The following is a 27,576-nucleotide window of genomic DNA, read 5'->3' as shown; positions in this document are numbered from 1 at the left end:
GCCCTGCCTGACCCTTGACAGCCACCCACCACTGCCATCCATGGGCCTGTGAGGATGTTCTGCACTGCCTCCAGCAGCCAGAAGCCCCTGCCCTGGCCTGCACCCCAGGTCCAGTGCCATCCAGTCCCCCCACCTGGGCCCAGCCCCCCTGCTTACCCCAGGTCCATGTGGACACAGAGCCAAAGCTGCCTGCAGTGGTGCGAGGACTGCATGCTGGCCCTCCTGGTCCTTGCCACTGGCTACTACAGGGGGACCTGTGTGCACCAGGGTCTCAGCAGCTGTTGCCACCCTTGGGCAAGTCCCCCACCTGCTGCACTCATTGTGGCATCCATACCCACATGGGAACAGCCAGAGGTTAGGGTTCTGGCTGCCTTCACCTGGGGTACCGGCTGCTCTGCCCCCTAGGCATCACCACCCTATAGCCCCCAACCCTGGGATGGCCCACAAAGAACACTGTAAACAGTTTTCAGGGAGAAGAAGGCTTTTTATTGTTGTTTGGTGTATTGGGTTGAAGGAAGGGTTCTGTCTGCTGAGCGGGGAAAGGGGATCTGCTTTTTGGGCAGGGAAGGGGGAGTGGTGCTCTGACTGATGTGAAGGAAATAAAAACTTGTTTTTCTGAGATGTGGTGCTTGAGGTGGCGGGTCAAGGAGCACCTGAAGATGCACTGCACCAGGGTGCAAGTCTGGCCCAGGCAGCAGTTGAAGTGGGCCAGGTGGCCAGCGTAGGGCCACATGAGCCAGGGCAGAAGCAGGTAGGCAAGGTCCCCAGTGAAGAGGGGTGGGAAGCCACGGTGCCCAGTTTTAGGTCTGGCACTCCTGGCACAAAGTGGCCACTCTCCACCAGGTCCAGGAAACCAGAGTTCCAGAAGATGAAAGTATCATGGGCACTGCCCATCCAGCCAGTGCTCACATGTTTGTAAGCTCCATGGTGGTCCATGATGGCCAGGAGCATCACAGAGTGAAAGCTTCTCTGGCTATAGTAGAGGCAGTATCTGGGGGGCAGGCAGGTGATGGAGATGTGGGTCCCATCCAGGGCCCTGATGCATTAAGGGAATCCCAGGGCATGGAATCCTGCCACCACCACCAGGAGGGTGCCACATACCTCCAGGATGACCTCCTCAGCAGTGGCCTTGTCCATACAAAACAGGTTGCTGACCTATCACAGTCTGGTGGGTGTGGCCAGTTAGAGCAGGGCAAGGGCCAGGCAGGTGTCCACAGGGAGGACTGGCAACATCGTAATGTCTTGGTGCTCCAGTTCTGGCCAAAGCTTCCCCATGAGGTCCCAGAAGGTGGCCTGGGTCATATGGACTGCCTCCAGCCACTGCTTATTGTCCCAGGTGTGCTGGACAATGTTCCGGCACCAGTCCTGGCTGGCCTGGTGGGCCCAGGAGTGGAATGGAGGCCCTGGCAGTGGCATCCAGAAGCCTTTTATCGGTATCCCTGCTAGTGGCAGCTGCACAGCAGCAGCTCTGGGATGGCATTCTACAGGCAGGCAGGCAGTCACTGCATGGGGTGGGGAGTCACTGCACAGATGGACCAGGAGCTGAGTGGGCCCAGATGGCCATAAGCCAGGGAGCAGTCAGTGTAGCAGGGCCAGCAGAGCAGTCAGCAGGGGCAGGAGCTGAAGCAGCTATAGCATGGGGAGGCAGAGCTGCTGTGTGCTGTCCCTGTGCTGGGCATGCTGCTCCTGGGCAGGGAAGTGGCTGGCCAGGAAGCAGGGAGCAGGGCTAGCTTTTGAAGAGAACTGCTGGCTGCTGGCAGTTACAGCTGGAGCCTGGAACTCCCCCCCCCCACCCCCAATGGCAACAGGGGGCTATTGCAGGGCTGCAAGAAGTTTGGTGCTAAGAGCAGCAAATCTGCTGCTTATTCCCTGAATGTGTAGATGCTTGCCCAGGAGCACTTAATCCACAGAAGTTTGCTCCTGAGTAAATTGAGCCCTGATCAAATGTACATGTAGACAAACCTAGAGAAAACTGGGTATTTGGCAGAGTGAAAATGTTTATGAATTTTCTGTTAGAAAACCAAATGTGTAAATGAAACTTTTCATACAAGATCCTTCTAGCATTCTGATACAAAATTTTGAGTACTACTATGACTTCTCTTTTTTTCTTCTTTTCTGACATAAAGCTCACAACTTATGCCTGAAACTGATAAAAATAGATTACTTTTTAAAACTGTCATTGAAATATTCTACAGTTAGGAAAGATATTCTCACATAGACCTAATATTTGACATACAATTCCTTAACATATCTTCCTACCACTATATTTCTCTGTTAAGTAGTACAGGTCCTGGGTAGGCATGAGAAGGAATTATGCCTTCCATTGCACTATCATTCCCATTAGACAACAGGTAAATGTCCTCTTTATGAAAGAGGAAGAGGCTAGCTGGTGTGATTTTGCAAGAGTGGTATTTGGGATGTCAGTCTATTGGTAATGGCTGGCCACTGGCTTCAACACCAGCACTATGGTGTTATTTTCCTGTGCAAAAAGGAGCTTTGACCAGCTGTCTCGTCCAGAAAGTAAGTCTTCCTTTGATGGATTAGATGTTCCTTTGAAAACAGGACTTAAGAAGGTGTGGGTATCTGCCCGCATGAGAGCGAGTAACTTCTAACTCTGCCCATCTCCAAGCTCGCAAACACAATCCACTCAAGTGAAAGTGTGTGTAAGTCCATGATGCTTTGATGACCCAAGATGTGGATGGTCAAAGATGTTTCCTGAGATGGCTAAAAATTATTTAAAATACAACAAGCCCTTTTTTGAACACACACTCCTTTTCTGCAGTTCTCCTAAAGCTAGTCTCTCAGCAGATGGGTGATGAACTATCCATACTCATTCATTCAGTTTCTGCATTCCTTATGCTTGGTCTGTGCCTTGGATCAATGCTTATTCATTAAGTCATCTAGTAGTCACCATAATAGAGCGGCTAGGATCTGGAACCAACTTTCAAGGGAAGTGGTGCTGGCTCCTACCCTGGGGGTCTTTAAGAGGAGGCTTGATGCCTACCTAGCTGGGATCATTTGAGCCCAGTTTTTTCTCCTGCCCTGGCGGCGGGGGGGACTTGAAGATCTGTAAGGCCCCTTCCAATCCTTCTTCTATGATTCTATGATAAGGGCAGGGATAGGTGTGCACATTTTGTAGCATGGACAGAGCAGTTCTGTATGCCATAACAAAACATGAAAGCTGATTTGAAAATCCCTGAAGCAAAGCATTCAGTTTCAAAATAAACAGGCAATCTCCCATGGCCGAGAGGGGCAAAATTCTTAGAACTCTTATATAATTGGGCCAGAGCCTTGAAAAAGTTCTTGGTTGTGAATTTATCCCTAACTGGGCATTTCCTCTTTGAAAATATCCCAACGTGCATTTGATTTTAAATAGATAACCTATCTTTTGTCACAGAGCCAGGTATTCCATGACTTCCCAGCTTCTCTCCTTTATCAAACATGAATAAATGCTGAAAAGACTGGGGTACAGTGATTCCTTACAAAGGCACCATTTGGTCCTTGTTTTCTATTACAAGAATGGGTGTATTTTTAATGATAATTTACAGAAAATAATATTTAAAATCCTGATGTTGAAAGGAGATCCCACTAAGAAAGCTTAGAGCAGTCTGTAATGGTTTTAGTACAGTTGGAAGGAGTGGAAGAAGGAGGTGAAGAGGCAGGTGCACTGGGTGCCAGGTGGATTGGGGGAAGACAAGCAGCTAGGCTCAAAGAAGCAATGAAGCCTTGTATCTTTTTGATCTTCAAAAGACACAGCCTAGCAAACTCCTAGCAGAGCTCACTGGAGAAAGATATGGAGGAGGAAACAACAACAATTTAAATTATAAATAGAAAATTTATACTCAATTGTCAGACTAGAAAAATGAAACCCTGGAAACTACAAATTCCTTTTATAGTTTCATTCTCTGGTCTGTGCATACCTTTATTGATATGATATATTACTGCTGTTGTCATTTAACTTTATTAATTGATCATTGTCATGAACACAACAGTGGAGCTGATAACTTTAGAAGCCACTACTATTTCCTATTATGCTTTCACATTGAGATAAGTGGTGTAGACTTACAAGAGTGTGGTTAGCAATTGCTGTGCACAGCAAAGACACACATGGCTTGATTTTGCAACTGCTATAATCATATCGACCCCAAGGTCAGAAAATATTCATAAAACATACTCTTTTTTTCAGAGTGTCATATGGGAGTCGCAAAAATTTTCTAGTTACAGTGTTGCCATTAACACTATTCCTTTCAATGACTCCTTGAATGAGGAGACAATCCTGAACAAGAACATTTGTACCAAATGCAATTGACTTGGGAAATATTTTCCTGAATTTCCCTAGCTGCTGCTGAAATTATCTCTATCTGTCTGAGTGTGATCATTCTGCCTCAGAATAATCTTGACTTTCCTTCCGAATGACTGTGCAAAGAAGCCATAACAGTCCTGAGCTTAAGAAAAGGAAACTCTGGTGATGTCAAAACAGACACAGTGGGATCAAATTCAACACTTTCTTAGTTCTTTTCAAACTATGGAATTCAGCAGGGTGCAGTCATTTAAGTGAAAAAAGAGTGTGACCCCTAATATTCCAGTGATGAATCAAGTATAAAAATGGTTATAAAGTTCCTATATCAAAGAAGACTCAAGTATATGCAAAGACTATGGTGAAATGACCAAAGTACATTTAAATGGAAATATAGTATGGCTTTCAGGATGCTCCTCCTCTAAAGAGAAACAGCTCTGATCATTATTGAACTGGGCGCAGACAACCTTACTGACACACAGCATGTAGATAAATAAGGGTGCTTAAAAAAAAGAACAATACATGTGAAGCTATCCTTTGGATGAAAGTCCTTTAAACAATTTTGTTATTAATTACTATATTCAGGGTCTCTGACTGAAAGGACATAGAAACTAACCCATGGCTGATAGGCAAGTGGCAACCAGGCTGATAAAGAAGGTCTGATAAATGCAATCACAGGATGACAGACACTAGCAAGTTCAATTACAATTGCAAAGTCAGTTAGGAGATAGACTCTGCTAAGAGGAATACATCCTTAACAGCCTACTCTGACCAAGCATAGTAGGACCCTGACCAAACCCCTTAGCATGACTGCAGAATTCCTAAAGCATTGCCTGGTAGCAAGCTGAGAACAGGTAAGGTGTTCTTATCATAAGCACCAGAGACCGGAAGAGATAGTGTGCTACCACAACGGTTTAGAAATTATCAGGACCTAGGTGATAGAAATGCCTGCTGTTATAGCTCAGTGGTTGAACCCTTGTCTAACATGGAGGAAATCTAGGCTTGATTCCTGGATGCACATATAACTACAGCCATTGAGGTTCTGGACTTAGTCTGGCCCTTGGGTTCTGTCTCAACAGTCTGAAGTGGAGATGGAAGGCCTGGGCAGCCTCTACTCCTCCATACTTCTGCCTAGGGCTAAGTACAGATGGTCCAAAAGCCCGAGGCTGAATTGATTAAATCTCTGCAGGTTAGTCTAAACTGCAGAGATTAAACTGACAAACAACTGGACACACGTCCAGGAAATGCAGCCAAATGCCTGCAGTGTCTCAGGCCAGAAGCCAGGGGGCACTACAGCACAGCTCTCTGACACCTACCCAGAGTGTTCACTTCCTCTTCCTGCTACCCCCTAGGTCTCTGGGATTTGAAGTCCAGAATCACAGAAGTGAAACTCTGCAGGGTTACTCATCACTTCCTCTTCCTGATTCCACATACCTCTGGGATTTGTAGTCCAAAGTTGCAGCCAGCAGTAACTTTCAGTAAGTTTAGCAGGGAAGGGCAGGGCAGTTCTGTACTCAGAGGGAAGGGGGTTTAACCCCCCTCCCTGGCCCCATACCCCAGTCAGGGTTTGCCTGAGGGTAGTAGCCCCTGTCCCACCCCCACCCCCTTCTCACCCTTCTCTGCTGTAGCAGACAGCACAGCACAGCCCAGGGCTGGAAAGCATGCTGGGATGTTGTGGGACTGATTTAACTTAAACTAGGAAGGGGGCAAGGACAGAAGTTTCATAAACCAGTTTGACCCAAAGTCTGACTCTACATTCAACCAGATTTACCTTAAACCAGTTTCAGCCATTTCGAAACTGGTTTATGTATACTCAGCTTCTGTTATGTTACAGGTTTAAACCAATTTCTGATCACTTAAACCAGTTTATGTGTAGCATCTGTCCCTAGCCCATGTGTACATGTCAAAAGTCCGGGTGACCCCTACTGCTGACTGAGGAAATTTCAGGGGCTTTTGAACAGAGTTATGCACTGCTCAGCAGTTTGAGTTCACTTTCTCTAGCTCACGTAGACATTGCCTTGATTTTCATTCTCAACATTTTGCTCTGAAATATTTAACCTAAAACTCAAGGGAAGACCTAACTACCACCTAACTTTACTTTACTTTGTTGCAAAACACCATGAAATTGTAAAGCTAGTACGGTTTCAGCCCTAAAACAAAGAAAGTTTAGGAAAATTGCACTAGTTTGGTTTCAAGATCCCCACCAAGGGGGTAGTGAATGTTCTCTCATTTGCTTCAGTAGGAAATGGGAGGGCTCATCTTGTTATAGCACTGAGCAGCAAAGCCCTGGTTACAGATGAAATTTTGTACAGTTTTGCACCTAATGAAAATTTTGCACAGTTCTAACTCCTTACCAGCATTCTACCACATTGTTTCCATGTTCCTGCACCTATTGTAGTATATATATGGACTATTATTAAATTTTTTTTCTCCGTCTCCTTTTTTTAATTAAATGTAAGTTTATTCACAATAAGTAGCATTTCCTAATCCTGCATAGGCCAGTTTTGATATGAACTAAGAAAGGCATATTTAGCAAATCCCACTTTCTCATTCTTCAACACAAAGTATCCAAGTATTTTACATGTGCTTACTAAAAGTAACAGGTTACTTTCCAGCTTTAAACTTTGAGAAATATTAAAAAGACATTATTTCTCCAATTTAGAACTCTAGTTTTCATTTGCCTTCTGACCTTTGTGTGGAAAGCATTTCATGTTTTCAAAAGACTCCTTGTATTTTTTTCTATATTTAATGCAAAATGCCGTAGAGGAGCAAATATGTAAAAATATTATAGTACTGAAAAATGTGGGCACTCTGAATGAGCAGAGTTATTCATTTATATCCCCAGCTTATGAAATGCCTATATCATGTATCATTTATCCAACAGCAGACTCTTTTAGCTTCAGTCACACTGGCTAACAATATGTTATTGATATGATTTTAGGAAACTGTCAGCAAGCAGCTCAACTTTCAGCTCATCAGCTAAGGTGAATGTATGCACAAAATATACCTTTACATCTTTTGTAGGAAAGCCTGCACAAGTACCAAGGTTCCTGCCACTGCCATAGTGAAGCAATAGAAGTGTTAACCCTTTTTCCTTCACTAAGGGCACAGGCCTCTGCTCCTTACACAACCAAAACTCCCCACTGGTTTCACTGGGAATTTTCTATGGGCATGAAATATGTGAGAAACTGGGATGAAATTCACTGCACAAAGCCAAAGTAAGCAAGACCTGTGCAGGTAACCCTAGGGGCTCTCAAATTAACAGACAGGTCATGGTGCTACACTCCCCAATTGCTAAAGCAGCCTATCCAGTTACTGACCTCTTGCATTCCTATGAAGTAGTTTTGTATTGAACTAAATCTATCCCACAGGGACCTATTGGGGCCCAACAGAGAGTCTCCTTCATCCATAGAGAGAATAGCCTTCACTGCCTCTCCACACCAATCTCGAAGTATCAAAATGGGCCTGAACCAGTGCCCTTAGCCCTCTGTGCCTAGGAGAATTTCAGTGTAAATGCAAGTGACCACATACAGACTTTTAAAGATGAAATTCCTTCTTTGATTTCAGCTATTTGCTAGCAAGGAAAATAAAGCTCAATACAAAAAAAAAAAAAATCCAGCGCATGCAAGTTTAAAACGTATGTCACTTTTTTTTTCCAGAAGAAATGAACAAACAGGCACATTAGAATCCTGAACAAGACATCTAAATGTCTAACTCCACACACTTGAGAAAACTACTGTTTTCCAGTGGTGTTTCTAAAACTAGTTTCTACATCAGTTTACAAGCTCTAATAATAAAGGAGTATGTTGTACTATTAGATGTTTGTCATTTGTTTGTCTGACGAAGAGAAATAACAGGCTGCTGCAAGTTAGCACAGTTGGGTTTTTTTCAGATCAGAGAAAGTACCGTACTTTAAGGATGTGTCTTCCTTGCTCTTAAAAGGGTAAAACGAAATATTCTTCTAGCTATTCTAAGCCTGCCATATAAGTATTATGCTGTTACAGATTTCAAAAGGTTAGCTTCAATGAACCTGACATCAGTATAACCCAAAATAACCCATTCAAGAGAAAAGTAAGAAATAATTGCTGTTTTCTCTTTTTTTTCCTCAGCTATATTGCTATAATGATTTTGCATAACAGATTGAACAAAGTGCTGTTGTGACAGGTGGTAGAATTCAGCTAGTAAGCACAGAGACAGGGTTCAATTTAGTTTGTGAATCCTTTAATTGTTGTGCAGCTAATTAAAGAAGGTTCTTTACACTCGCAAGTGTTTACCGTTGCTAGTATGCATACATGAAAAATTAAATTGTGCCTTCAAGGGCTGAGAACTATAGAAAAATCATAGCTGATTCTGCAACATGCTTACCAGCTCAAAATAGCTGCTTTTCACAATTGGAATTTGTAAAACTTTTTGCTAAGCAAATATAGAGCTAATTAGAAGTGTTCGTTGGACCAATTAACATTTAAATAAATAAGCCATATTGCACATTTCACAGTCTTTATTTAATGATGCTTCTTAACTCTTCGGAAAGATTCCTTTAAGTACAAATAAGTTGTCATAAAAATGAAAGACAAAAATAACACCATAACAGTATATTCTATGCTTTTTTCTTTTTGCCTTGAAGTCTTCTCTAAAACTCTATACCTGTTACTGGGAGGGAGGGAGGGGGGAGGGAATACACAAATCTGGTTCCTTCTTTCATCTTGTCAAGTTACCTTTCCACCCTTTTGAATGCAAACAGCAAAACATATTTGATTACTATTTAAAGTGTTATGATAGCTCTGTTTGTTTACTTATGGCTTTGCCCCATTGGTACAGAATCTGTTTTAGAAAAATCTTACTTTCATCTCGTAAGATGGCCATTCCAGCCAAAGGGAAGGGTGTTTTCAGAAGCCATTGCTATTGGAGCAAGAAAAGCAGCAGCTCTGAAAATTGCACATAGCAACACATGTGAAAGGTAAAAATTTTCTGGCTCTGCTGTTAGTACTCCCATATCCTTACTAAGTTCAAGAAGAACTGTGTTGTTTTTACACCTAACCTCACAGATACAATTGTGTGCCTCATTAAGGTCAAGTGCTATTTTGCTTTCAAAACAACTGTCTTCTAATTTACCAACCCCTTTCAATCATTAAGACCCTCAAGTTAGTGTCAAACAAGCATTTTGTCTCTCCCTCACCTTCCAACATATTTCCTAACATAAAGGTTACATTAAAAACTGGGAGAGGCTTCTTATTACAGTTTACCAAGAAGCAGCATAGTACCTTGTAATCATGCTAAGAGCTAACATGGAAGGTCTCATTGTTGACCTTGGCTTTCAGCACAGAAAACCAAATTAACAAGGACCAATTAACATTTAAATAAATAAGGAAGATAAAGGAAGAATACTCTGCATACCAAGAGGGAAAATAAAATCAAGAGTACAGTAACTTCCTTGATCTGAAGGAATAAGCTATTATGGCCAGGTTTGATTTCTGGTTGTGTATGGAGGTACACATTTACACTGTGATGGCATACTATAAACCCGAGGACAGTCAGCCCTGTGTGAAGGCAGGCTGTACTCCCACCCAGCCACTGCTCAGTCTTTACACTAGGAAGGGCAACTTTAAAATATGCAACGATCCCGCAGAATCCTACACATGGAGGCTTTTGAGAGAAGTGGAGGGGTTCTGCTTTCAGTGACTGCCCTAAACACATGATTTCCTCAGTAAGTACTATGTATTTCTTCTGCAGATACTACTAGTACAGCAGTGAGGAATATCATGGCAAGAGTTGACTGGGAATTTTATGACTAGATCATTTTTGTATCAGAAAATACTGACTCACTTAAACTGCTATTTTTGGAGAAAGGTACTAATTTTGATGATTCTTTTTTCTACAACAGGTATCCTTAGATCCAGAAATTTCTCATCAACATGAGAGAGAGGCCAGGAAAAGAAGAATCAATATCCCAGGGCTAAAACACTTGTATGTGAGGGACCCAGATTCAAGTCCTTGCTCTGTTTTATCCAAGCCATAGACTTGAACCTGACTGAGTGTCCTGACAGAAGACTATTCTGAGCTGGGTTCCTCTCTGCAATGTTTCATTTAAAGCTTTTGATTTTTCTCAATTCATAATGGGAATGTTTTGAAATCTCAAAACATCTCAATGTTGTTTCCAGTCCTGCTCTAAACTTGGTCTTTCTACACTTCCAGAATCTTCCTAGGACAGATGTTCTATTTTTAAGGGTCCTCCAGAAAAAGTTGAGTGTAATGACCCCAGTAGGACATATCCTAGAATTTTTATGCAATTCAAGCTTCCACTGACTACTCATCAGCCAAACCTTTCCTGCAGCCCAGGGCTCTAATGGTTCTATAAATGGTTCAGTTAACTTTCAGATCATTTTCAGAACACTAAAATATTATTTATCATCTTGAGTATTTGCATCTGGAGTATTGATTCAGGCCCTTCTCTAACCAACAGTCACCTTTATGAATAGTTTAGAGTTCAGAGAGATGATGATCATGTTCTATTTAAATATGTATAAAGGACAAAGATAATAACAATACTTTGCACTTTAATATCACCTTCTGTCTGAGCTTCTCAAAAGAGAATACGAGTGTTAATGAATTTATCTTCCCAACCCTCCTTTGGCATATATACAGCAGGTCACTGTTATCCCCATTTTTCAGACATCCAAACTGATGTATTGAAGGGGCGGAGAAACTGAGCACTCAACAGTTAAAGCACCCAAAGCCACTTCTGAAAATGGTGACCCAGTAACTTATGGAAATCTGGGGTACTGCAAGGGATGATCCACAAAGCTTGCAATTCTTAAATTTGTCCTTTCAACCCAAGATCATCCTCTTCTAGATTTGGAAAGCAGATATAGACAGACTAACACATCGCTCAGTCATGAGGGAAAATTATATTAATTATAAAATGCTAGTAATCAAGATAAAGCTGTTCTGTAACCTCAACAGCATCTGCAGATCCTGCATTCTTAAACACATTCTTTCAAGTTAGGCATTCTGGATATTTTTGCACTGAAAAGAATGTCCCACTCTTCCTTGGAATTAAAGCAGTTTTGGTAAAAAAATCTTTTTCTATAAAAAGAAACTATTGATTTCCAAGGGCCCTATTTTAACAATATCCATACTCCATAGGACGCTCAAAGAATGTGACTCTCTTAGTGGTCCTACGTAAATATAGTTTCATAGACATTTGGGCTGGAAGGGACCTCGGGAGATCATCAAGTCCAGCCCCCTGCCCAAAGGGCAAGAAAGTCCTTGAGGTCCCACCGAGATTTGAACTCGGATCACTGGATTCAAAGTCCAGAGGGCTAACCATTACATTAGTTAACTTACTCAAAGAATTTGACAAGAATATGTGTTTGACAGGAACAAGGGACAAGAAGGGGAGCTAACACAAGTCCAGATGGGAATGCAGAAACAATGTATGACAGACCAAAGTCCAAGCAACCATATTATTCCAAAAAACCCCAAAACTTAAAAAACTGCTGGAGAAGTTGGGTGAGCATGACAACTCGTCCTGGACAGTTTGAACTTATGCAAGTAGTACTTCTGTAGCTATCAGCCAAAGGTCTTGTTGTCCTTGGGGAACTATTTACAGAAGGATGAACTGTTCTTAAACAATTTCTCCACTCTGTTAGGAGCAAAGACACATTACTTCTGACATGAGGAATTTATCTCTTTTGCACCACAACTTAATTTCCTGAACAACTATATTTATCATGAAAGACATAAAGAATAAATCTCATCTCCCCATTTCTTCATAATTTTTCACATTTCTTTTGCAATATCTCAGTGTCCTAAACAAATACTGGGGTGGGGGTGGTTAATATCAGAAACCCAGTGTCCATAGCTTAAAGTTTTCCCATAAAATGCCTTCAGAGTGAACGAGTTGAGATATACAGTTAAAAAAGATACGTGACATCTGAATTAAGCTGGGTGTTGTTAAGCCTAGCCTATGCATGAGCAGGTGTCAAAAAAACAGATAATGGAATTTCTCTGTAAACAGACAAATTCAGTGCTGATATAAACTGGAGTCTTTTGGTTCCTATTTACATTAATTTATAAAATCAATGCTTTGTACTTGCGATAATCTCAGCTGATCATAATTTCTACAGCATGATTCTGGCCACTGCTACCTTTATCTTTTTTAAATTCTTTACAGTAAGCTGCTGACCCACAGAAAAAAATAAGAGATTTTTCAAAATGAAATATTTCATTTCACTGAAAATTCTCAATTTGTTAAAATATTGTATTTTATTATTTTCTTGTTTTGGATTGAAACAATCTTTGAATTGAAACTACAGTTTTCTTGTTTTGGATTTGTCTGCAATTAAAGCTAATTTAAAGTAAACTTTAAATTAAATTGAAAAAAATTAAGAATAGGCTGAAACAGAAACATTTTGTGGAAATCAGTTTGGATTTTTGTTCACAAAAATATTTTAGATATTGAGATATTGACTTTTAATCCTGTCTAGACATGGCAAAAACAGTCATAATCACTTTCTAGAACAGGAGAACCGTTTCCAGCCAGCTGTAGCAAAAAGAAAGTTTCTGTTGTATAAGGCATGAAGTGAAAAAAAGGGTGGAAGTTGGGCAAGACTGCAAGGATGATGAACGTTTTTCTCATTAAGGACCCTAAACTCTGACTCAGCAAGCACAGAGTCACAGTACCATTGCAATAAAGTTTGGTGCCTGGGGCAAAGCCTGTAGCAACAGCCCGCCCTCACCCCACATATAGATCTGGGGGCACCCCCCCCCATGCTTCCCCAGGAGTGCATGCAGCAGCAGAAGCTGCCTTCCTCCCATCCCTGTACCCCCCCCTCCCCCCCGCAAATGAGCTGCTCATGGGTGGCTGTATCCCACACCATGCCCCTTCACTTGTGCGCCCAGGGCAGTCGCCCCATTCCAGGTTCTGCCAGAAACTTCCTGTCTGGCCATAGATAAAGTCTACTGAATCTTTGTAGGTGTGGCCACACAAGACATTTACTGAGCAGTTGACTAATTAACTGTGCAGTAAACATCTCAATATCTACACATGCACCTCTATTAGGGTACATGAAACTAATAAATTCTGCAGCAGGGTAGGTCTTGTAAATACAAGTCCTACCCTGCTACAGAATTGTTTTGTGCACATGTGTAGATGCTGACCTGGCTGGCTGGGGCACGAGAGCATTTCAGTGTACGGGCTCCAGCCAACCCCTCCGCAGCACACTGAGCATGGTTGGAGCAGCCCTGGGCTAGCAGGCTGGCACCCCTGGACCTCCTGCCAGCTGAGGCTGCTGTGGCCCAGCTCAATATGCTGCAGTCCAGGCACACATGTGAACTATGAGCCTAGGAGCTTTCCAGGAGCAATACACAGTGGAGCAATAAGCTCCACCATTTACTGTGGTGCATTAATAAAACGTGTAAATGCACGCTCTGTGTCTCAGCTTGCTATCTATATAACAAGCATAATAATTTCTTCCTTTCTTCCATTTACTGTTGTCATGTCTGTTTAGATTTTAAACTCTGTGTGAGGCAAAGACCATCTCTGGCTCTGTGTTTTTTCAGTACATTGTACGCTGGCTGGCTTTAGGGATGGGTGACATGGGTGGCCGTCCAGGGTGCCATGGTCAGGGAGTACCCAACACACACACACACACAGCCTGCACTCAAAGTACCACTCTCCCTCTGCCCCACCCTGCCCCATGAGCCAATCCCTGCCTCAGGCTAGAGGAGCAGCATCCAGTCAAGCCCAATCCCCAACTCCAGCTGCTGCTCAGGAGAAGCTGGGCTGGGCAGGGTGGTGCCTGGTCCCATCTGCCCACCTTGTTCCTGCCTGAAGCAGTACCACTGAAAGAGGGGGTTGCCAAAATACAGGTTCACCCAGGGCACCATTTTCCCTAAGGCCAGCTCTGACGTTGGGACTGTAATGCTTGTTGAGGCAATAGTGAACTACAAAACCCAATTAATGCTAATAGGACACCAAGTACAGAATCTTTACCTTCATCCCAAATAAAACCATTTAAAGTTAAATACAAGCTGTCTAACATTCACTGCTACAGATCCTCAGTCTTTCCTTAGCCAGACCCAGCTAAGGAATTTAGCAAGGTGTGAAAGAAGCAGAGACACCTCTTTTCAGACTAAGAATATTAAAACAAATCTCATTGTGAAACTTAGTTACCCTGACTTCCAGGCATAATGATATCATTTTCTCTAGGACCTGTTCAATATAGATACATACTTTTTAGTTGTTAGATAAATAACATTCTCTGACACAAGACAAGCTTTGCATTGGCAGCAAAATCTTCCCAGCAAAACTGGCACCAAAATTTGTGCAAAGGATGCAAGATTCAGAATAATGTCAGATGCAGACTTTACATATAAACATACAGGTTCTGATCCAAAGTCCACAGAAGATCATGGAAATAATTTGAGCATCTTCAATAGGATTTGTATCAGGCCCACATGAAGCAAGCCTCAAACCATTACACCTTTTTTGCTGAAAAAGTTGAAAACCCTTCCCAAAATGGAGGCTACTATGCCACATGGTTGAAGATGGTTTGCAAGAGATTTGAAGAGGATATAACCATAAGCCATAGCTTATTCCCACTTTCTTCTTTAATAGTTCCATGAGTTATTTTCTCTTCACCTTCTCACTGCACAGAACTATCCCACTGACATCACTGTCTGTACTAACTGGCACCAGAAGGAGCAGGTATACAGCCAAAACAGTAAACCCATTTTTATTACTTACTAATTGGTTCTCTAAGACTTTCTAGAAGAAAATGAAACTTCATTTAAAGGAAAAAAACACCTAGGAAGTTCTGATTATTTGTAGGCAGGATATTTGTTCTATTGCTGCTGCTGCTTCACCATAGTGCTCACTTTACTATAGGAAGCACCACAGCAGTGGCTGGAAAGAAGGGGAATAGAAAACAAAGACATTGTTGAACGGGAAAGAGAAACACCAGCCACCAGCAAAGTATATTTACCTTTCCCAATTCTTATGAACTTCAAAAAAAAATCTGTAGCAGGCTATCTTTGAATTGCTGTGGACAACCCATAGGAACAAACTCAGCTCAGAGTCTATTTGCTGTTGAATGTGCACATGAATCACATTGGTACCTCTGTCCTGTGTCTACTCCATTCCTGGAGTAAGGGTTCAACATCCAAAAAGGATCCTCCTCTGTGTAGGCAGACAGAATGCATGGATAACTTAACATCTATCCTAGCATACTTCCCTCAACCTAGCACAAAGCTGATATAGCTAATTTTAAGTCTTCCAGCCTTGACATACAAGCTATAAACTGCTAAATACTTCTGTTCAGCTGTAGCCATTTCTATACGGAGAGAACTCAAACTGAAAATTACATCAAAAATGAGAAGTAACATACCTGCAAAATGAACATAAAACACATTTATTTTATAACCCAGTCTGTGGTCAGCTCTGCGTGCTCCCTAAATGAAGGAAAAATATAAAAAATGGCTTAGACATGTTTGCAATACACACCTAAATGCCTTAGGAAGACTGCATATAAAGCTAGGCCTAGTATATTTTTCCTTACAGATAACATGAGAGTAAATACACTGATTTACAATTTTTAAAAGCCTTTATGTATTTTTGGTTGTTCACTAAGTTCCAGTACACGTTTTGGCTATAACCACATTACTGGCTGGCTGGCATCACTGGCAATAAGCATATTAATAGAACTGCTGGTCGCTGTGTACATTCTCCCACCCTAGTGTGCCTAGAGCTTTACGCTTCTTACCAAGCTCTTGTATATTCTGAACAATATCCTCCTTTCTGGGGTCTTGTGATACTTCAAGAATTCCCAAAAGGGTGACTCAAGTGGTGAGAACTGAAGTGAATTTGTAAACTTTTTCAATCAGAAAATAGATTTGTTCAATACAATTCCATTCTCAAGCTGTTACAGAGCCACTATAGAATAAATGGTTGGTAGTAGAAAATTTAATTTGAAAGCAAATTTAGCTAGTGTTGGCTACAACCACAGCTCTCTTTCTCAGGCCAGATCAGTACCTGAAATAGCCTTGGAGGCATACAGTTTTGTTTCCAGTCTTCCAATATAGTTTAGTATATGCACGTTGACTCTAAAAAGTTCAAAAATATCACCAAACAATCTACAGACTCCATCTTTCACCAGCTGGCATTTATTTCTGCTGCTTCATCATAAGCACTTTTTTCCCAAATCATATTTTTATTGGACTCTGACTAAACTGTTAGTTACAGTGCTCATTTTGTAGACATTAATTAATGGCCTACACATAGAAGTGAGGTGGGGTGGAATAGGATGACACTGTGCATTATTCTGTTGGCACATACATCATTCTAGTAATTAATGTTGGTGTCTTTTTTAAACTGGGTTAAGCAATATGGACAACACATACTCTGTTCTGCCCAGATTTTACTTATTCTTGAGTCTCTCAGCTGCTTGAGAGCAGTGTCACTGGTAGTGCCGTATGGTCCTTTTATTTCCAAGAATGGTTCCATTTGGTATCAGTATGAGAGGTACAATGTATAGAGTATTTCACTTGAAGATGCTTTACAGACTTTGGCTTTCTGAGTAGCAGTCTGAAATATACAGACATAAAGGGGATATTCTTCTGGTGGGTAATTCCTTTCTGAATTCTCAGTAATAGGGTCACATCCTCCTTTGCAGATTTCAGGTTGAATAGAAACTAATAGAAAGCTTTCATTTGGGCACCCAGACTTGTGTTCTTTCTCTCCCTCTCTCACCACCAGCCACAGAACTGCCTTGCATGAGCATCCCTCTGTTTGTTTCCCCACAAAACTGTTGGGGTATGAGGAGAGTGAGCTGTGGATTTAACTTGGTGAAAACCAAATTAAACAAGTTCTGTCTTATGCAAAGAGTGCAACCATCTGGCCCCTAAAAAACAGGAAGCCTGATGTCCCTGAGAAAGGACTCTGAGGCCAAGTCCACATAAGAAGGGGCCTGCCCACAAAAGGTAGTGGCACAAATTTGTGCCGCTGTCTGCCGCAGTGCATGCCCCTTCCTATGTGCTTTGCAGCAGGACACACTGTCCCACTGCTTCATGTGTTGCGGGGGGGCTGGCTGGGACACAGGGTACCTCAGCACTGAGGCTCCACAGCTGGCAGAGATGGGAAAGAAGGCAGCCCTGGTCTGCTTGCTCCGCAATCTGTGCACTGGTCCCAGTGCTTGCCACTTTGGCAATGGGTTGCACTGCTTTTCCAGGGGTTTGTTTTTTGGGAGGTTTTTTTGCTACTGGGAAATCTCAGTAGCAAATTTTGCCCCAGCACCGCAAATTAGCAGTGCCGCACACTGATTAATGTGCAACTTCAGCGGTTTGTGGCACTGCAAAGAGGTTTGTCGTGCCACAAACCACACATGCCTGCATGTCCAGGTCCAGCCTGAGTGCCTGTCTGTTTATACCAGTTTCGTTATTCTTATATCTAAGCATCTAAACTCAAGGAATGTATGATACTAGTGTGTACATATATCAAGGTTATCACTCATTTGCATTGGGTTTAGGGCAGTACTAGCAGAACAGAAGGATGCAAAGCCTATTCCATAACAGAACAATAACAGAAAATACAAAAATAATTCAGTCTCCTTAACTTCCATGCTGAGAATAGTGGCCACAACGATACCTTACTAGAAAAAACAGCTAGAGACTTCAAGTCAACTGATTCAAAAAGGTGATGACTAAGGACCTACAAAATTCACAGTGGAAGTGGACTGCATGGCAGCTCCTTTAATCTTGCAGATTCCCCCATGCCCCCCTGCGTTGCTGATATCTTGAGGGGCCCCAGTGGCCCTGCTCTTTGTTGCTGACCAGCTGGGAGGCAAAAACAGTGCCCTATTTAAAACCATGGTTTTTGCCTTCCTGCTGATCAGGGGTGAGCAGCAGGGTCCCTCTGCCAATCTGCAGGGCAAGTGGGGCTGCATAGGGGAACCTGCAAGATTAAAGGAGCTGTCACATAGACCACTTTCTGCCGTGAATTTGGTAGGTCCCTAATGACAATAAAGCAGCTCATTGCTCTGGGTGGGGAGGGAGGAGGGCGGGGGGGGGAGGAAGTGCTGGAATTCCCACTAAACCAGGGGAACAGAATCACTGAGAAGAAAAGATGGGGAAGTTTTCCTCGCACTTTCACACTTTCATTAAACTTGAACAGACTGCTTTTTTTGTTTTTGTTTGGTTTTTTTGGGGGTGGAGGAGAGAGCCAAAACTAACTTGGGACTCAAGGAGATGATTGCAATATTAAACTACCCTTCAGAGGTAAAATCTTAGTTTTTAAAAATAACTTTTCCTGATTAGGACAAAATTTAAACAATGCTAATGTTTTTGTGGGAGGGGATTTCTATTAAAATTCCATTGTGAGAGAACAGTAACAGGATGTTTTGGCTTGCTGACTACTGACAGAAAGCCTTCATTCCAATTTTCCCAATGGAAAATTAAAAATTTCCAGTAGAATGAAAATTTTCTTGAGGAAAATTTTGATTTGGCTAAAAAGACATTTTTTATTGAAAAGTTATTCCACTGGAAAATTCCTAACTAGCTCTATCTAATATGGCCTTTACATCATCTCATTAGACTAGATCTCATTTATGACAACTTATTAAGCATCTTAGCTCAGACCATTTCCTGATTTTTCAGTTAAAAATGGTGTAAAGAGAAATCCTATGATGCTGTCAGGTTTTTTTCTGGATTAATCCTCAACCCCAGATCAAGAAGCCTTGTCTGAATGAGATCATTAAGGATTAATTTCTTTTTCACAACTGAAAAGGTATGTCTTTGGGGCTTCAGTTAATTCTGAGAAAAAACACAAACTCTTACTACTAGTCAGACTTGATTAGGAAGGCAAACAGACACTTGTTAGAATGAAGACAGAAGTCCACAACTCCATTTTCTACTCATAGGGAAAAAACGTATGGGAAGAACACATAAGCCACCCATCCCAAACCTCTTGAAAAGAGAGGATGAAGGAGTTGCAGCCCCTTTTGGAAGGGATTTTCCTTAAGGGTTGCGCCCAGCTGGTCCCCCCCAAAAGCCAGAGCATTAAAGAGAACAGCCATTCTCTTAACTTAGTTAAAAAAATCTCCCGACCATGGCTGAAGCCAAATGGCCCTTCAGGCTACTACTGAAGAATCAATTACATTAGCTCTAAGCCTAAGAGAGTCCTGGGGACAATCAGTCAGAGCCATAATAGCTGTGAGGGAATTGTTAAGCAAATTGAGGGATTCTTTAGGTAATTGGGATTGGACAACCAGGTCATACTTAATTTGAAGCATCCATTCCATACAAGTGCTTCAGATGTACATTAGGAACTGTAGTTAGAAAAGTCTAATTGTGCTGCTGCTAACCCAGTGTTCCTAAAGAGGCACCCCTCCATCATCCTGTGCAGTGTATCTAAGGGGAATGTATGCACTTTTAGGAGAATGGAGTGCAAGCAGCTACTGTACGATGAAATCAGGGAGCTGTGAGCCAGATGTCACAGGTCTTTTGGGAGAATGTGTGGTGCTTATCCACGGTCCCAACCAGGGACCTTAATATTTGTCATTTCTTACATGTAATGAAAATCTCTCTCACAGAAGAGGAGTTGCATGATTCTTTCTTTCCTTTAAGACATTCCAAAGAAAGGAAGGGAGATAGCCTTGTTTTTTTTTCTTTCTTTTTTTTTTTTTAGTATTGCAGGTTGAACCACCAGATTTCTGCTGAATCAGCAAATTCAATTGTATGGGAATTCAGAGTTTCCACTTCAGGCTCTGAAGACAAGCCTGGAAAAGGCAGAAAAGAAGGATGTAGGCAGTGGAGGACACATGCACAAAGAGGCTAGAAAGGGTCAAGTAGTTCTATAGTTATGAGAGATCACATCAGGCAACAACCTCCGAACTCATATGGTGGGAAGCTCATACATCTGCTTAGGAAGCTCAGATTGAAACAGGACATTACCCAAATGGTAAAAATCTCCTGCTCATTCCATCTACTCATGCATCTTCAGAAGAAGGCAACACCCCAGAAACTCATGACTGTGACCACTTACTGACATCCTACCCTCTGACTTTGGTTATGGAGAACCTTGCTGGGAAAGCTGCTCCCATCATGTGCTGGTTAGCCAGAGATGAGCAAACTAATTGGTCTGACATAACAGAACCTGCTTCCCCATAAAACCTACTTCCTTGCTGGACTGCCCTAAGTTCTCACAGGCTGTACAAAAGGACCCAGTCAGTATAGTTTCAACAATGCCAGCTCCATACTGGATCATTCCATCCTCTTTTTCTTCCTTTTCCCATATAACCTCCCATGAACCAGGAACTTGAGAAAAAACCTTAATAAAAGTTCTTACAAAGAACAGGAAAAACAACTCTTCCAGAATGGAAGAGATTTCTTGTTCTGCTTTTCTTTGACAAAGCAAAAAGTGGGAAGGGATGGAGAAAGGACAGAACCTGGATGACTGGGCTACATGTCAGCTACCATTTCTACTTCACACCTGTGCAGTAGAGAATAGCTGGCTATAGTTGGACATAGTTTAGCCCAGTGAAATCTGCGTGTGGCAGACTGACCAACAGAAGTTTGAAATACACATGTCTGAAACAGGCATATTTCTTGGCAGAATAGGAATAATAATCACAAGCAGTATGAGCAATTCTCTCTCTAGTGTATGTGAGAGTGCCAGTCACTGTGATGCAATTCAGTATGCCAGCCTATACGTTTCTGAGGTTATCTGGAAGTGTGCCAGTTGTCACCCAGCAACAGGGTCTTTTAAAATCATAAGAAATACAATGAAAACTGAAAAGAGTTTTGGCTCTGAGGACTCATGAATAGCACAGGGCCAGTCCATGACCCACCCCAACATGCCAGGATCAAGCTTTGGGGCCCACACTGCCCCCATCTTGCTAGGACCAGGCTCCAGGGCCTCATACCATCCCAAATCAGGCTCTGCGGCCCCAAGCCATGCTGCCCCCATCTGGCCCCAGGATTGGGCCCTGCACTTCTCTACGCACATGATTTAGCACACAGGACCACATCCCACAGGATCTGTGGGAAACCCTATGAACCAAATGACACTGTGCTGGGGACTGAATCTGGCCTCTGGGCTGGAGATTGAGCTATGAACCACTGGTGTGTTTTGGGATGGATAGAAACTAAGGGCACCTATATACATGCAGCAAGGCTGCTCTAATGTGCTGTAATTACAGTATGTCGGAGCAGACTTGATTAACTGCGTCTCCTGGAGCATGGTAATTACCACACTCCAGCAAACTCCAGTGTCACGTACACTGGAGTCCTTTGCACTGAAAAATGATGGCATGGGGACCCTGATACACATGACACTGTGGGTGCTTTAATTACAGCGGCTCTTGGAGCCAGGCTAATTAAAATTCCTGCCCCCGCTCCCACTCCCAACTCCTGGAACATGTGTATAAATGCCCTAAGGGACAAAAAATATTTCAATTTTGTGAGCCTACGTGACATTTATAGAGCTGTATAAGTGCAATTGTTGGTACTTATATGGCTTTTAGATTCTATTTCAATCTATGGCAGGATAAGATTGCCTCAGTTCAACCATGGCACCACAAATGTAAATGAATGAGGTTTCTTCCTCCTTTTAACTCAGTAACTTAGTGGTAAGGCCACTTGCCCAGGGAGCTGGAGACCTTGGTCCAAGGCCCACCTTATCGAGAGTAAGGTCTGAATTTGCCTCCTCCACTTCCCAGCAAAATGTTCTAACCAGACCACAGGGTAGACATTATTCAGAGAACTTCCCATCTATTTTCTTGATGCTGGCCCACTGGGGAGCCAAGAGGAAAAGATACATGGTACCCGGCAAGAAAAAGGAAGTGGAGAGGGAGAGCTTCATGAGAGGGACACTGCTGTGGAAAAAAGAAACCTAGCTCTTGGTTCCTGCCCCAATGGCTTTTCTGCACCTTGCAGTCATTGGGTAAAATGGATAAACAGTAATGGAATATTTTCTGCCTCACTGGCACCATAACTAGGGCCTCTCCCTGTTGGGGCCAAGGATCTTGCCTATAACATTTATGGCACAAAAGTACTCAAATGATGTTTCATCTGTTAAAAATCTATTGTGCATTTTTAATCCAATTAGGTGACATTCTCTTCCTTGCTGTGTAAAACTAAACACATTAAATAAAATCACATGAAGCAGACCAGCTATGTTAGCATCCTTTTTATAAACCTCAGTTAGAGGATGCCATCTACAAGGCACCTGGATAATTCTGGCTGACTAACTAGCCAAGAATGGAAACAAATAACTCCACCAACATGGCTTACAGCTAAACAGCAATTTTGAAGCTCCATAACTATATAAGTAATTTGGGTCCATTCAAGGACACTCTTCTACCAAAGTACACATCAAGTAACTAAAGAATTAAGACAATAAATAGTAATTAATAGTTTCCCAGGCTTAAACAGCATTGAAGAGCTTGTTAAACAACATTTTGAAATATTAAAGGTATTTGCATATTAGTTTTGCAAAGTAGATCTGTTTTTCATTTTCTGTAATACAACAGTCATTTGGATTCCTCATGTAATCAACAGACTCAAGAACATACAATAGTCATTATTTATCACAGACTCCTTCTAAGTAGGTATTAGGAAAAAAATGATAGTAAATAAAAAGCCAAGACTTCACTCATAAGAATTCTGTTTTCATCCAAGAGTGCTCAAGGAGCTGGCCAAAGTTAGTGTGGAACCCCTGGTGAAACTCTTCCACAACTTGTGGCACTCTGGAGAAGTCCCTGAGGACTGGAAGAGGGCCAATGTTATGCCCATCCACAGGAAGGGCAGAAGGGAAGCCCTGGGTAACTACAGGCCAATCAGCCTAACTTTCACCCTAGGAAAAATCCTAGAAAAGTTCATCAAGAAGTCTATCACGATAAGCTTGTAGAAGGTAAGATTCTGAGTGACAGCCAGCATGGCTACATCACAGGCAGGCTTACCTTACCAACTTCATCTCCTCCTATGACCAGGTAACTCATCACCTGGATATGAGAGAGCAGGTTAAAATTGTATACCTTGACTTCCAAAGGTAAAGGTAGTATCCAATGATGCCCTCATGAGAAAATTGGAGGATTGTGGGCTTAATTCCAAGACAGTCAGGTAGGTGAGAAACTAGGTGCAGGATAGGTCCCAGAGAGTCATAGCGATGGATCTGTGTTATCCTGGCAAGAAGTAGGCAGCAATGTCCTGCAGGTGTTGGTGGTTGGTCTAGCACTTTTCAATATCTTTATTAATGATTTGGATGTGGGGGTGAAAAGCTCACTGGCCAAGTTTGTGGATGACACCAAGTTATGGGAAAGCATGGTCATGCTTGAAGGCAGGCTACAGATACGGATGGACCTAAACAGGCTAACAAGTTGGGCAGATCATAATCTGATGAAGTTCAACATAGAGAAATGTAAAGTCCTTCACCTCGGGATGAGCACCCCCCAACAGACCTACAGGCTTGGCGGCACCAAACTGACTAGCAACACGAATGAAATGGACCTGGGGGTAACAACAGACCATAGTATCAATATGAGCCAGCAGTGTGATGCTGTAGCCAGTACAGCAAATAATACTCTAGCATGCATCAATCGATGCACTGGTGAGACCCCAGCTAGAGTGCTGCATCCAGTTCTGGGCACCACACTTTAATAAGGACATGGATAAGCTTGAGAGAGTCCAAAGAAGACCCACCCGTATGATCAGAGTCTTACACAGCAAGCCATACGAGGAAAGGCTGAGGGATCTGGGACTCTTCGGCCTGAAGAAAAGGAGGCTGAGAGGGGACCTGGCAGCAGTGCATTGCTACACTAGGGGAATACATCAAGAGCTGGGTGAGCAGCTGTTTACCAGGGCAGCTGAGGGGAAAACTAGAAGTAGTGGCCACAAACTCCTGGAAGACCGATTCAGGCTCAATGTTAAGAAAAACTTCTACACAGTCAGGGTGTCCCGACTGTGGAATAAACTCCCTCCAGAGGTGGTGCAATCACCTACCCTAGAAATATTCAAGAGGAGACTAGACAGTCACCTTGCTGGGGTCACCTGACCCCCAGTTATATTTCCTGCTCGGTGCAGGGGGCTGGACCCGATGATCTTCCAAGGTCCCTTCTGGCCTTACAATCTATGAATCTATAAATATGCCTCAATGCTGAGATTACAGATGTTTGTAGTATAGTAAAGAGGTTTTCTGACCCTTTTTAACTGGGAAGGCTGTATTGAAAAGTTCTAAGTTCCGTCTGACATCTTATTTCACATCTGCTGTACTACAAGTTTTCTATAAGTGCATTACAGGTACAGAGACAACATTGGTGTGCTGCTGTTAGTGGCCCCTAGGTTTCTGCTCTGCACATCTTTCATTATTTTAATTTACATTATGAATGGAGCTTTGCTGTAGAGTCAGGTACATCTAAGAAGTGTTGGCTAGCGGAAAGAAGCTTAGCTACGACTGGCTGAACCACACTAAGATTTTCTTTTAACTTATTGGGAAAGCAGCCACTTATGAGCTATAAGCAGAGAATAACTGGGGGGGGGTCCTTTGTCTGTACGTGCTTGGGGTACGGATGGGGAGACTTTGTAATTAGTGTGGTTCCCAGACAACCATTCTAATTAAAATGGCTCACTGTTATGTATATTAAGTCCCCGTGTGTTTCAACATGACCGCAGGATACTTTACCTAAACCTCATTTGACAATGTTTATATAAAGCGCCCCTAGAGCCATTTTGAAACATACGGGGGCTTAATACACATGATGGTGAGGCAATGCTGGAGTGTTCAAATTATATTGTGGAGCAGACTCAATTAATCAAGACTACTCCAGCATGTTCTACTTAGAACATGAATGAGGACATCTATAGTCACCCTTTCATCCCTGCCCCACCCAAGTTTAAGACCAACTGTTCTTCAGGGGTAGTAGCATTGCTATTCAGGCAGCTCTGAGGGAATCAACTGACCTCAGAGCTCATTATAACATACCTGTTCTTTGATAATCTCTCTTCATTCCACAGGTGTTAATGACCCTCTCTCTCCTTTTAATGGTCTTGATGTTCTATTAATCAAGCTATTCTTTCTTCTACATTTTTGCTATCTATTAGCCATTCCTGGTAATGTCTCTCTTCACAGCCCTGTAGACTGTTTTTAGCTCTAACTAAAAACTTTATCTCAGGTGTGCTAATATTAACTCAGATGAACATTAATTCATGTCTGGAAATGATCAGTGTTGGATAAGGAGTCAAGAGACTCAAAAAGGCTGGATTTTGTTTTACAAATCTGAATAAGAAATGCACATTTAACTATAATGACTACAGGACTAATAACAATTTCTCTAACTAATTTTTATTTCTTTTGAATATTTTTGCCTAGTTTGTTGTGGTTTTTATTTTCCATTTTAAACATAACCTAGCAAATTAGTGTGCATTCCTGTAAAGTTATATATATTTTTGCTTTGTTCTTAAATTAAATTATGTAGCTCAAGACTCTTACCATATTAATGGTAGGGAATGGTTCTAGATTCTTTCTAACTGGCAAAAAATATGTGTTGGGTTATCTGTGATGATGCACCACAGCATGTCTACTGCCCTTTTCAAAATTTTAGGTGTGCCTATGGCTACAAAGATGTCAGGACCTTTCACAACTTGTAAAATGAGCAGAGCATAAAAGGAGCTAATCCAGCTATGGACAACAGATTCTACTCACTGTTTCCAGGCAGTGGGTACCATTTCTAGGTACTATTAAGTAGCCACAATAGTTGTACTTGTAGTTGAGGACCAGTTCACAGCTGTCCATTAGGTGGAAGTTCAATCCGTAGAGATAAATGGGGAGAATGAACCTTACCCTCAGCCACACTTGGGGGAGCTTCTATCCCTTCATTCTTCACTGGCCTACAGCAGGGCCACAGCCCAGGGAAGAGCAATGTAGCATCACCTGACGAGCAGTTGCAGAGGGCATTGTGGAAAGCTCCAACTCAGGCTGTGCAGAGTACAATTGCTTGCAAAGTAGGGCTGTGCCTCAATGGCATATCTGAGCACTGGGGATATAATTAGTATAAGTGGAAATTTGGGGAGGGGGGAATCTCACAAATTAAGAACAAATACAGAATAGAAGAACACAAATTTTATATGGAAGAGTAACGGGTAAATTCTTATTAGCATCCTAACAGAACTAATTTGCTTGATCTGCTGGAACAAAATTGCCAAAATATTCATGCGCTTACTAACCCTGAATGATTAGTAAAATTTAAAAGACTGTCCACTTTTTTCCCTAATTTTGCTGCCTCTTTTGTGTCAAATTGGTCAAAATCAGACAATCTAATGTTTTAAATGTATTTATAGCCAAAATTATTCAAAACATGCCCCAGAAACTTCTCTCTCTCTTTTTATTTTACAGATATTGGGTGTTCAGACTTTGAACTCAGCATGGAGTGAGTTACTCCAAACTTACATGCTACTGAAAATAACCAACACAGTGAGTTTTAAATATCATGCTAGTTATAGAATGTGAAATTCACTTGAAGTGAATTTTGCATTTTCTTGCTTACCCTTGACTCTCTGCAAACATCTTAATATTGCAAAGTTCATGAAAATAGAAAAAACAAAACTGTTTATGAATTCAGGTGAGCATTCACTGCAATTAAACTTGGCGACGGTCATTCTCACTCCCATTTGTGGGAAAATTACTACACAGTTTAGTTTAATTGATAGTGCCTTTACCTTAGAGAGGTTAAACTCTAGAATACCTTGGGCAGGACTGAAGGGAGAGAGGCTGGAGGGGTGGAGGAAGTCCAGAACAGGCTAGGTTTGAATTGGCAAAACTATGCAGGAATGCTTGCCAAGTGCATGCCCACACTACTGTAATCAGTGGTACATGACACAGATTGGTTTGTACCAGTTTCTGACTTTCATGAGCAAAAAAAGAAAAAGAAAGATTTCATTCAGGAGGAAAAAGACACCTGCTCTTTGAGCTGACTGGGGGCAGCAATTACCTCAAGCCCTGGATTATATCATCTCTTATCCATAGAGGCACTATTATGGATTGATATTGCAGATCTAGAGAATTGGCCCCAGATGTGCACTGCATTTGTAAAATGTTAGAGCAGGTAGTCTGATAGGGAAAGGGAATCCTCCAAATGAAATAGTAAGGTACTCAATAATTTTGCCAGTGAAAATTAACACTGCAAGTTGGCACATAACAACATGCGATTTTTAAAGGAGGCAGAGTAAAAATGGACTCATGTTTATTTGCCCAGTTTCTCTCCACATAAAACCATTCCCCTTTCATTCCCCTA

General features: G+C 42.1%; 1 protein-coding gene across 4 annotated transcripts in view; it reads right to left on the bottom strand.

Moving 5' to 3' along the window:
- ZNF536 (zinc finger protein 536) overlaps positions 1-27,576 on the bottom strand; it is a 333,084-nt gene that overhangs the window by 270,178 nt on the left and 35,330 nt on the right. For 3 of the 4 annotated variants that reach the window (XM_019535810.1, XM_019535814.1, XM_019535812.1), the window contains exon 3: positions 15,685-15,748. The exons of the other annotated variant lie outside the window; for it this stretch is intronic. The gene's annotated coding sequence lies outside the window, so the exon portion shown is untranslated. The remainder of the gene's footprint in view (positions 1-15,684; positions 15,749-27,576) is intronic. 4 annotated transcript variants of the gene reach the window in all.

This window comes from Crocodylus porosus, unplaced genomic scaffold (genome assembly GCF_001723895.1).
Source record: "Crocodylus porosus isolate Cpor-Errol unplaced genomic scaffold, CroPor_comp1, whole genome shotgun sequence".
Lineage (NCBI taxonomy): Eukaryota > Metazoa > Chordata > Crocodylia > Crocodylidae > Crocodylus > Crocodylus porosus.
Note: the sequence above shows the minus strand (reverse complement) of the source record. Positions and strands in the feature narration are given on the sequence as shown.